This window comes from Oncorhynchus kisutch, linkage group LG28 (genome assembly GCF_002021735.2).
Source record: "Oncorhynchus kisutch isolate 150728-3 linkage group LG28, Okis_V2, whole genome shotgun sequence".
Classification (NCBI taxonomy): Eukaryota; Metazoa; Chordata; class Actinopteri; order Salmoniformes; family Salmonidae; genus Oncorhynchus; species Oncorhynchus kisutch.
The window spans coordinates 21,629,837-21,642,686 of NC_034201.2; the positions used below are offsets into that span (position 1 = coordinate 21,629,837).

Sequence of the window (12,850 nt, forward strand, 5' to 3'; positions counted from 1 at the left end):
ACTATACACTGTGTGTGTGTGCACATGTATGAGTGTGTGTATCTGTCCCTGTGTGTTACCTGTGCAGCCAGCAGGGCGTTCTTAAGCTCTTCTCTGGTGACCTCTGGCTGTCCAGCCTGTCCTAGGCCCTGGTTAGAGAGGGTCAAAGTCTGTGGTCTCCTTTAGGTGGAAGTTGAGGTAGGCCTTGGAGGCCAGCAGGTAGCTGGTCAGCACGTGGAGGACAATGTCCATCAGGGGGGGACACCTGGGGACAAACAGTTTATTTACTCACATGTACAAAAAAAATATTTTGTGGTGAAATAACACACAATAGATATGTTCAATTTTAGGCATGGGCAATTCCACTATAACAGAGTGATGCGGAGACTCAGATTTTTCAACTCAAACAAGGACTACTTTTAACCATGTCCACGGAAAAATGGACAAAAACACATTCCTTGTCCCTGTGCATAGAGTTGTATGGTTTGTTTAATTTTGCAATCATTGGCTTTAGTTTTACATACATTTTGAAGTACATTTGAGTACATACATTTGAGTCTCAGCATCACTCTTACCGTGGAATTGCCCACTTAGTGAAATTACGCACATATTATATGTATACTTCATTATCTGATTAATGTCAAACATATTCCAGGCTCAGTAAGCATTGTTTTGTCCTGAGAAAAATACCTAAACTAAATACTTGATAAAAATGTCCTTTTTAACACTTTTCATTGTACAACATTCTTAAATATAGTGATCTAATGCAAAATAGTAAGCAAAGCAACAGGTGCAGTAGGAAAGGTAGCCAAGTAATACTCTACCTGTAGACTCTCTGGTCACTGCACAGCACGATGAGGGGGTCCACCATCAGGTTCTGAGTGTACCTCTGCTGCCTAAGCATCTTCACTGAGGGCTGCAGCGCATTCACCATCATCACCCACAGCCTGGCTAACACAGGGACAGAATGTTTTGCTATGCTGTGGCCAACTGAACATGACCCAGTTACAACACTCATTCAGGAACAGAAAGCAGGAGCATGTTCAGTCGACAGAAAATGTTTTGAGACACATTGCAACAGTGCAACCTGAACCTGTCCAATTTCTCATTTACATTTTCTATGCATGAAAATAAGATAGTTTGTTTATTTTTATGTATTATTTAGTTACTACTAGCCATGCCTGTTGCAGATGTATTTTGTGATAATCATATCCATCCAATTGCTTGCAATATCTTTCAGTTTCCCATTGAAAACTCAAAGGGTGCCATTAAACCAAGGACACATTGTACTTTCACAGAGAATCAGCTGTAACCAACAGTTCTTCTACACCAAAAGTCTTGTCTGCAGTAGGGAACACTGACTAGCTGACATTAATCAATGGTTCCTCTGAGGCTGACACTCCAACACCACCACTCCCTGCTTCATCACTCCTTCCTCCCTCCGCACCATTCAATACCACCGCAGATGAGTACAGAGGGGAGGAGGGAAAAAAACGATCCATTAAACCCAAACCCTGTAGAGACCCCTCCCTTTATCCTGTCCTGAGCTGTCCTGGTTACATAGCAGCTTAGCTTGTGGGTATGAATTGGTCTGCCTGCCTGCTCCTGCTGACTGTGGCTCTGTGCTCCTGGGGACAATGGGTCAGTGAGAGTCAATCCCCTTATCACCACCAATGAACACACAGAGGCTGAAGGCCAGAAGAGCTGACCTACCAGTAGCCCTGATTCATTAATTAACTAGGATCACTTCACAGAGAGACTGAAGTCCTATCCAGATGGCATTCATTTAGGATGTAAAAAAAATTATGTAATTGACATTTACTCTCAAGAATTGGGCCCATCACTGGTTGTACTATCCATTGAGCCAGCCCTTCCCATAACCCTAACTTTATCGTGCTGACCTGAGGGGCATGACGGTGTTGAGGACCATCCAGAGCTTGTTTAGGGTCTGGGGGATGCGTCGGGGTACCCCAGGGCCCAGCAGGAGCCCCATGTTATCCATCAGAGCCTCAGCGTAGGGGATCAGGTCTCCAGATGACAGCAGGGTCAGGTGGTCCAGCATCCTCATCAGTCTAGGACCACTGGACAGAACCTTCTGGAAGGCTGGGGAGAGAGGGTGATAAGAGTATTTAGTGGGAGACATGACTGGAATCTTAATACAGTACATTTAGGGTTGGTTTCCCGGACAGAAATCAAACCTAGTCCTTGAATAAAAAGCACTTTCAATGGATTTTATAATCCTGAACTAGGATGTCTCTCTTTCTTTCCACTCCACTGATCTGAAACCAGATAACAGCTTGAAGGTGATATAGCATAGGTCAATGGTGAGGCTTTCATTTGTCCAGTTAATTCACATCAACATGGATGGAGGGAACAGATGGCGTGGGTAGAAAGGAAAGAGAGCTAGTCAACCCCTCACTGTTCTGCAGTGGAGTCATACACTTAAAAAGGTCAACCTCCCTAACAGAGGCTGTTAATATCACCATGATATAAAAGCACTGCTTGCATCCCAGCCTCCACTGAGCAGCATCAAGCCTCAGTTCTGCTGCAGTGTAGGAGCCCTCCTCTCTTTCTCTGTATTCCTCTTTCTGTGTCTACTGTAATACAGGAGACCGTCACCTCTGGGCCTTCTCCCTCTGTCCCTTCCTCTTTCTCCCTCTCCTCCTTTTCTAAAAACAGCCACTTGTTTCAGTGGCACATCCAGAAAAAAAACTCCACATATATCAGGTAAAAAAATATATAATAAATGGCACTTTACAGTTAAAGTTACAAATGATACAGTTGAATGATCTGTGTGCTGAGTAAGGCTTTGAACCATTATCTGGGAAAAGGAGGCGTGGAATATGACTAGATCTCCTCTCCGCCCAGAAAGCTACCATTCAAGCTGCATGCAACTATTGTCATTTACTGCCGTTAAACCCGGCATGTACTTCCACAAAAGGTGCCTCTTCTGGTCAAAAATGCTACATTTATCTTTTTTTGGTTGCTTGTATTATATATTTTTTTTACCTTTCTTGGACGTACATACTGTGTGAAACAGCAGTAAATTATAATAGTTGCAGCCAGGCCAGGCATATTTGGTAAAAATACATCTTATGGAACAGCGGGGACTGTGAAGCAACTCAAACATAGGTTCAGACACACAATATACACCCAATAACATACACATGGATTTAGTACTGTAGATGTGTGTTAGTGATGAATTAGGGGCCTGAGGGCACACAATGTGTTCTAAAATCTGTGAATGTATTGTAATGTTTTTAAAATTGTATAAACTGCCTTAATTTAGCTGGACCCCAGGAAGAGAATAGGGATCCATAATAAATATAAATATATCTTAAATCAGTTTTAATGTTTTCTGCCGTGCGTAATATGCGGTAGGCAATGTATTGTATAACCACACAATAATCATTTTAATTGAGTTTTGTTTTTTCAGGCTTGGGCTTATATATAGGTCTAAGCGTATACATAAGCTCTAATATGTGTATGGGTGCTTTGAATGAATCATCTTCACCTTAGAAAGCACGGTCCATTTCATTGTTTGAAACAGGCTTTGAAACAACATCTACAATGACCATGTTTCCACTCAGTTTTAACCCATTGTTGAACTTCTTTCTTCAAATTGATCAAACACAGTGAGGTGAGTTTAAAAAGCACAATACTCTTTTGATAAGTGTTTGATGTGATTTTTGATTGCACTTGCATTGATGTCAGAGTAGTTAGAGGTACTATAGAGCCCTGAGTACCAGGCCATTAGTGCATAAGAGGAGATTATTTTACTGCAGTCATGACCCATGACTGCTGGTGTAGCAGTAATATGATCACCACAACAGCCCTAGGTAACACCTCTCCTGAGAGAAAGCCTAGCTGGGGGAAGGAAACCCCCAAAGCAATAAAGAGTCTCCTAGTAGCTTAAACAACAAAGGACAAAACCCGTCTTTCTCTTGGCTCCACGACACACTTTCTCTCTCTGACCTTCTCAAACACAGCATACCAACTTCAATGGAGGAGAAAACAATGAAAGAGGAGGAGAAGAATAAGCAGCAACAGGGTGACTCGGAGAGAAGCCAAGTGTGGCTGAATGAATGGAGTTCAGGAGTAGCATACACTATGGTACATAGCCAGGAGGAGACACTGTACAGCAGGATACGTACCAAGTTGTTTAGTATTGGCCAGTAGAGCCTCTTCATAGGACAGAATATAGTAGAGGATGAGGAGCTGTGTGGTGATGCTGTATCTGGAACGCACCCCTCGACCACCCTCAACCTGCCAGAGAGAGAGACGGATAGTGATGGAGAGAACAAGACCTGAGAGAAGAGGGAGAAAAAGAGAAGAGTAGAGGTCAGGGGCAGGTCACCCCAGTGTTCTACACTGCAGGGCCAATGGACCACTAGCAACAAATGGCCTCTCCTTCTAGGGCGACCAAGGCGGAATAAAATAATCAAGTGGATGACGGGACATCTATACGGCATGGCTGATGTATGACATCATTAAATATCATATCAGTCAGTGGCTGCTGACAGCCCAATAGCTCGGGGAGACCTTAATGATATTGAAGGCAATTTACTCCCAATGGCCTCCAAACATAATGAATGACAGGATTAATTGAAACTGACCAACTATTATTTGATGTTGAAAACGTCTTTACATGGTGGTTTAATGTCACTGCCTGCTTTTCAAATGTGCAACACTCAGCAATTGTGTAAAAAACTTTTACAACCCATTAGTTATCAACATTTTACAGCATGCAGAGGAAAGGATAGAGAGATATGCACACACACACGCAAATATATATACACACACACAGAAAACAGTTGAAGTCGGAAGTTTACATACCCCTTAACCAAATACATTTAAACTCAGTTTTCCTAAAAATTCCCTTTCTTAGGTCAGTTAGGATCACCACTTTATTTTAAGAATGTGAAATGTCAGAATAATAGTAGAGAGAATGATTTATTTCAGCTTTTATTTCATCATATTCCCAGTGGGTCAGAAATGTACATACACTCAATTCGTATTTGGTAGCATTGCCTTTAAATTGTTTAACTTGGGTCAAACTTTTTGCACGATAGAACGCATCTCCTTCCTGAGCGGTATGACGGCTGTGTGGTCCCATGGTGTTTATACTTGCATACTATTGTTTGTACAGATGAACGTGGTACCTTCAGGCGTCTGGAAATTGCTCCCAACGATGAACCAGACATGTGGAGGTCTACAAATTGTTTTCTGAGGTCTTGGCTGATTTCTTTGGATTTTCCCATGATGTCAAGCAAAGAGGCACTGAGTTTGAAGGTAGGTCTTGAAATACATCCACAGGTACACCTCCAATTGACTCAAATTATGTCAATTAGCCTATCAGAAGCTTCTAAATAATTTTCTGGAATTTTCCAAGCTGTTGAAAAAGGCACAGTCAACTTAGTGTATATATGTATGTATGTATGTACATATGTACATACAAGGACATACTATCTGGGGGCTATTAATTAGGCTAGGTTGACGTGACTCTAGGGATGCAAAATTCCAGTAAGTTACCCAAAATTCCCAGGTGGAAGAGTCACGGAATCAGGAATTCTGGAATCTTCTAAACAGGATTTCTGGAAAACCAAGGAATTTGGGGAAATGTACTGGAATTCTGCAACCCTACAAGTTTTTCTAATTATTAGCCATTGATGAAATGGGTTTTGACCTCCAATTCAATTGAAAACAAATATATCAATCTGTACTGATTCAATTAATAAATTGAGACATTTACAGCATAGTTAACCCTTTGGTTACTGTGTATTTGTGATGTGTTTATGCAGTGACAACACTCACCCCATCTGAGCCCTGCTAGACGGTGAGGACCTCCTGCTCGGTGATTGGTGGCCTTGGGGTTGGCGGCCTTGGGGTTGGCCTTGGAGGCCCGGGGTGAGGATGGAGTTGATGTAGACATTGATGAGGGGTAGCAGCTGGGTGTGGAGAGGACTGGACGTCTCACACAGCTGCCTGTAGATCCAGTCCTATAGGAGACAAGGTGGAGTACAACAGCATTAATGTGTATATTATAGGGATGTAACGATTCACCGATACACATCGGTCACCAATTAAAATGTTTAAAATACAAGTGCATTGTTCCGCAGACCCCAAACGGATCCAAATGTAGCATGCATTGGTCAGAAAACATATTCAATCTTTATGAACCGCCAGTTCACAAAAGTTTGTTCTAGAAATGTATTTTGCTCATATTACATTCAAACTAGTTTCCAAAAAGACCTCATCTTCTGTCACAACTGATTCGTCATCCCCTTTAGTGTCTAACTGGATGTAACTGTTTGGACAGTCATTGATCTCCAAGTCATTTTGCACGCCAAACAACTCCAAGTAATACAGCCTTGTCAAACAGCACACTGTGCCCAGCTTGCAAGCTGACCACATCTCCTCGGCACCTTTAGCATTAAAACGCTAACATGGCTTGCGAGATATTAGGTTTAATTAGTTGAGTGACAACCTATTGAAAATTGTGTTTTACCGGATTAAAGTAAGCAAGTAACATAGATTGTGGGCTCTTTAAAAAAATATACTGTTTTTATTACCCCCCCCCCCCCCCTTTTCTGTCATACCCAATTACGATCTTGTCTCGTCGCTGCAACTTGCCATATATGTTTCAACTGTGCTGTGATGTTTAAAAAGTTTTGAAGCTTTCTAATCTCATAGTTTCTCCAGAATTAAAAAATGAAAGATGACCAAGAGTATTGTTATTTTATTGACAGATTGAGTATGGCTTTTCAAGTCACCCAGCAGTGCTATTTGCAGAGCTAGCTTTAGATAAATGTTATGATATTTTCAGCCATTCCTGAAAAACCAACCAAAAACAAGCTACATATGGGCAGTACCAAGACAAGTGATATAATGATTGTCTGTTCACAGAAAAATCTGCCTGAGCTAGGATGGTTGTATCCCCCATATACAGTGCATTCAGAAAGTATTCAGACTGGCTTTTACACATTTTGTATTCAGACCCTTTGCTATGAGATTCAAAATTGAGCTCAGGTACATTCTGTTTCTATTAATCATCCTTGAGATGTTTCAACAACTTGATTGGAGTCCACCTGTGGTAAATTCAATTGATTTGGAAAGGCACACAATTGTCTAAATATATATAAGGTCCCACAGTTGACAGTGTATGTCAGAATAAAAACCAAGCCATGAGGTCGAAGGAACTGTCCATAGAGCTCCGAGACAGGATTGTGTCGGGGCACAGATCTGGGGAAGGGTACCAAAAAATGTTGGCAGCATTGAAGGTCCCCGAGAATGCAGTTGTCTCCATCATTCTTAAATGGAATTAGTCTCGAACCACCAAAACCGCACGGCCAAACTGAGCAATCTGGGGAGAAGGGCCTTGGTCAGGAGGTGACCAAGAAAATGATGGTCACTCTGACAGAGCTACAGAGTTCCTCTTTGGAGATGGGAGAACTTTCCAGAAGGACAACCATTGCTGCAGCCAAAAGGCACCTAACAGGACTCTGACCATGAGAAACCAGATTATCTGGTCTGATGAAACCAAGATTGAACTCTTTGGCCTGAATGCCAAGTGTCACATCTGGAGGAAATCTGGCACCATCCCTACAGTGAAGCATGCTGGTGGCAGCATCATGTGGTGGGGACGTTTTTCAGCGGCAGGGACTGGGAGACTAGTCAGGATCAAGGAAAAGATGAACGAAGCAAAGTACATAGACCCTTGATGAAAAGCTGCGCCAGAGCACTCAGTACGTCAGACTTGGTCGAAGGAGTGGCTTCGGGTCAAGTCTCTGAAAGTCGTTGAGTAGCCCATCCAGAGCCCAGATTTGAACCCGATAGAAACTCTCTGGAGAGACCTGAAAATAGCTGTGCAGCGACGCTCCCCATCCAAAACAAACAGGTGTAATCTCTGCCAAAAGGTGCTTCAACAAAATACTGAGTAAAGGGGCTGAATACTTAAGTAAAATATTAACAGTTTTTTACACCATAAATTTGCACAAAAGAAATACTGTTATTGCTTTATCATTATGGGGTATTGTGTGTAGATTGATGAGGGGAAAATACTATTTAATCAATTTTAGAAACAGGCTGTAATGTAACAAAATGTGGAAATAGTCAAGGGGTCTGAAAACTTTCCGAATGCACTGTAGATAACATTCTATTCGTTGCAAGAATTTTGTATAATAAGTTAAATGTAAAGTGATGAATCCGGCATTGTTTTGTGCATCAGTTCATAAACACAGCAAAAATCTCTTCCGAACGATATTTTATATTTTGCAGCTGTCCATTTTCTGGTCCTTAAATGCAACTAGTATACTTCTTTTATTCATCACAATATTTTTTTAAACAATTTTGGTCTTTAATGCAGAGAAGTTCCTTACATTCTCCCCCTTCCACTTTCCTCCTCCAATTGAGGTAATACTGCAATCAGTTGGTTGTAATTTTGGATAGAGCTTGACATTTCCATATATTTTTGTTAGCTGCATGTGTGACATAAGTCCACCAGTCCTAATTATAGCATTAAAGATTATATAGTTAAAAGAAAATCTCAAAACCTTTTTCTTTTTAATCATCAGAGTGGCTCCCACGACGGGGATGGGGAACAACCTCCACACCACTCTACCGAGGTCGACCTGCCCCAAGAATTAAAGGCATAGTTCAGAACCTCTCAGCATAGAGACCCAGACATATGGGATGCAATGAGGAAGGTGAAGGTGATCAACCTTCAGGTGAGCTCTCTCTTCCCTACTATGCAATCATGCGGGGCCTCTCGTATTGGGTCATGCAACGAGGGGGGGAAGAACAGGAATTACTAATGGTGACTAGACCATAAAGGGATACTGTCCTACAGCTAGTCGATTCCCACATCCTAGGAGGACACCTGGCACGGGACAAAATGCTCAACAAATCATGCAGAGGTTCTATTGGCCCCGTGTCACCCGAGATGTGGCCAGGTATTGTTGGACGTGTGATCAATGTCAGCGTACGGCCCCACGGCCACACCTGCATAATCCTTTGGTTCCTCTCCCCATTATATATACTCCCTTCGAACGCATAGCTATGGACCTCGTGGGACCCCTCCTGAAATCCTCCAGAGGACACGAGTACATCTTGGTTGTCGTAGATTACGCAAGGTACGTCCTCTCCTTTGGAGAAGCTGGGCTACTGTCGGTGGGAGCAGCCTGCCCTCTGGTGGTCCATCCACATACCTCCCCCTCAGGACCGGAACACCAGAGGGCAGGCTGCTGCCACAGACAGTAGCCCAGCTCTGCATGTGAGTCAAGGTGATCAGAGGTAATTAAGCAACACAGTAACTGTACTAATGAGCTATTCTCTTTCCCCTACAAAAGAGACGGGAGAAAGAAAAGTGTTTGCTTCTCCTACGGAGAGGACGTACCTTTCGGAAGGGAGAAGAACTACCTCTTGGGAATGGCCACCACGGATCCGGACCACCACCCAAAGTGAGCTCTCCATGGACGGATCGTTAAGCGGTGACACACCCATGATTTACATTATAGTTTAAAGATAATCCCCTTATGTTCCTTGTTCCTGTAAAGAAGACATGTTTTCCTTGGGAGATCATCCTTGATTGTGTTGGAGTGTTTAAGAAGAGAGGAATACCTCAATAGAGAACTTTGTTTAATTAACTTCTTTGGGGTAGGGGGCAGTATTGGGTAGCTTGGATGAAAAACGTGCCCAAATTAAGCTGCCTGCTACTCAGTCGTAAAAGCTAGAATATGCATAGAATTAGTATATTTGGATAGAAAACACACTGAAGTTTCCATAACTGTTTGATTGATGTCTGTGAGTATAACAGAACTCATATGGCAGGCAAAAACCGGAGAAAAAAATCCAACCAGGAAGTGGGAAATCTGAGGTTTGTAGTTTTTCCACTCAGCCCCCATTGAAGATACCGTGGGATATTAGTTATGTTTCACTTCCCAAGGCTTCCACTAGATGTCAACAGTATTTACACACTGTTTTGAAGATTCTACTCTAAAGGAGGGGCTCATAAGAGATCTTTGAGTGAGTTGTCTGGCAGAGTGCCACAGCCTCGGTCTCGCTCACGTGAAAGGTAGCTACATTCCACTTCATTTGTACAGACAAAGGAATTGTCCGGTTGGAACATGAACCTTTTGCGTGTAGGGGGCAGTATTTTAGTTTTTGGCAAAAAAAGGTACCCATTTGAAACTGCATATTTCTCAGCCCCAGAAACTAGAATATGCATATAATTGTCATATTAGGATAGAAAACTGTAAAAAAAAATATTGTCTGTGAGTATAACAGAACTAATATTGCAGGTGAAAACCTGAGGAAAATCCAATCAGGAAGTGCCTCTTATTTTGAAACCTCTCTGTTCCTAAGCATGCCTATCCTCCATTTAAAGGGATATCAACCAGATTCCTTTGTCTATGGCTTCCCTAAGGTGTCAACAGTCTTTAGACATAGTTTCAGGCTTTTATTTTGAAAAATTAGCGTGAAAGATCACATTGCGTAAGTGGATAGGTGGGGGCTCTCAGAGTGAGTTTTGCGCTACAGAGTAAAGCGGCCATTGTTTCTCCCGGTGTTTTTGAAAAACCTACACACGCGTTTGATATATTATCGAATGTATATTTTAAAAACAACCTGAGGATTGATTATAAAAAACGTTTGACATGTTTCTGTGGACATTATGGATATTATTTGGAATATACGTCTGTGTTGTCGTGACCGCTCTTTCCTGTGGATTTCTGAACATAACGTGACAAACAAAGAGGTATTTTGGGTATAAAAATTATCTTCATGGAACAAAAGGAACATTTGTTGTGTAACTGGAAGTCTCGTGAGTGAAAACATCCGAAGATCAAAGGTAAACGATTCATTTGATTGCTTTTCTGATTTTCGTGACTAGCTACTTAATGCTTAGTGTACATAATGTTATGTTATGCTATCGATAAACTTACACAAACGCTTGGATTGCTTTCGCTGTAAAGCATCATTTCAAGATTTCAGACGACAGGTGGAATAACAAAAGGCTAAACTGTGTTTTGCAATATTGCACTTGTGATTTCATGAATATGAATATTTCTTAGTAATATTATTTTATTGTTGCACTATGCTATTCAGCGATTGCTGACGAAAATGATCTCGGGATGGGTAGCGTCAAGAAGTTAATGAAGTTTTATGTTAAAAACATCCTAAAGATTGAATCCATACTTAGTTTGGCATGTTTCTACGGGCTGTAACGGAACTTTTTAAACTTTTCGTCCGACGTCCGGACGCAATAAAATGCAAATGAATTACTTAAAAATCATACAATGTGATTTTCTGGATTTTTGTTATAGATTCCGTCTCTCACAGTTGAAGTGTACCTGTGATAAAAATTAGACCTATACATGCTGTGTAAGTAGGAAAACCTGCAACATCGGCAGTGTATCAAATACTTGTTCTCCCCACTGTATATGAACTTTATCAAACAAAACATACATGTATTGTGTAACATGAAGTCCTATGACTGTCATCTGATGAAGATCATCAAAGGTTAGTGATAAATTTTATCTCTATTTCTGCTTTTTGTGACTCCTCTCTTTGGCTGGAAAAATGGCTGTGTTTTTCTGTGGCTTGGTGGTGACCTAACATAATCATTTGTGGTGCTTTCGCTGTAAATCCTTTTTGAAATCAGACACTGTGGCTGGATTAACAAGACTTTTATCTTTTAAATGGTGTAAAATGCTTGTATGCTTGAGGAATTTTAATTATGAGATTTTTGTTGTTTTGAATTTGGCGCCCTGCACTTTCACTGGCTGCGGGGGGGGGGTTCCCCAGTCCTAGCAGATTAAGAACCTGCTCCTGACTCGTTTATTCCACCTTTCCGCTTTAGAGCAACCTCAAAGTACTCGGGCTGCTGACAGTGCGTTTATTTATTTTGGGATATGAATACTGATTATGTTCACTTCACCATTAGATCATTTTATTGGTAAACTGAAAGGTAATGTAAAAGTAAAATTGTGTAGTGATCCAGTACGTGATATGGCACACTTATCATAGTTTGGTTGTAATCCAGAGAGCTAAGAGAAATGATGGGGGTGCAGGGATCCAAATTGTGGATTTAAAAGAAAACATGAATTGTCAGCGTACAATGGCATCTTTGTTTTTAAGCCCTAGATTTCAAGCACCAAGATATTATTGTTGGCTCTGATTTTAATAGCCAACATGTCAAATGGTCATAATAAATAGATATGACGATAGAGGACAACCCTGTTTTACTCCTCTTGACAGTTACTGAGAAGTAGCCATTATTTACAATTTTACACTTGGGGTTACTATAGCTAACTTTCAAATCAAATTTTATTAGTCACATGCGCCAAATACAACAACCTTACAGTGAAATTCTTACTTACAAGCCCATGACCAACAATAGTCTCAAAGAAATACGGATAACAAAAAGCAGCAGTAAAATAAAAATAGTAAGACTATATACAGGGGAGTACCGATACAGAGTCAATGTGCGGGGGCACCGGATTAGTTCAGGTAATATGTAGGTAGAATTATAAAAGTGACTATGCATAGATGACAACAGAGAGCAGCAGTGGTGTAAAGAGAGGGTGAGGGGGCACTGCAAATAGTCTGGGTAGCCATTTGACTAGATTTTCAGTAGTCTTATGGTTTGGGGGTAGAGGCTGTATAGAAGCCTTTTGGACCTAGACTTGAAGCACTACCGCTTGCCGTGCGGTAGCAGAGAGAACAATCTATGACTAGGGTGGCTGGAGTATTCAACATATTTTAGGGCCTTCCTCTGACACTGCCTGGTAATAGAAGTCCTGGATGGCAGGATGCTAGGCCCCAGTGATGTACTGGGCCGTTCGCACTACCCTCTGCAGTGCCTTGCGGTCGG

At 41.6% G+C, this 12,850-nt stretch overlaps 1 pseudogene; it reads right to left on the reverse strand.

Moving 5' to 3' along the window:
• LOC109873446 (integrator complex subunit 2-like) overlaps positions 1-12,850 on the reverse strand; it is a 52,316-nt pseudogene that overhangs the window by 10,212 nt on the left and 29,254 nt on the right.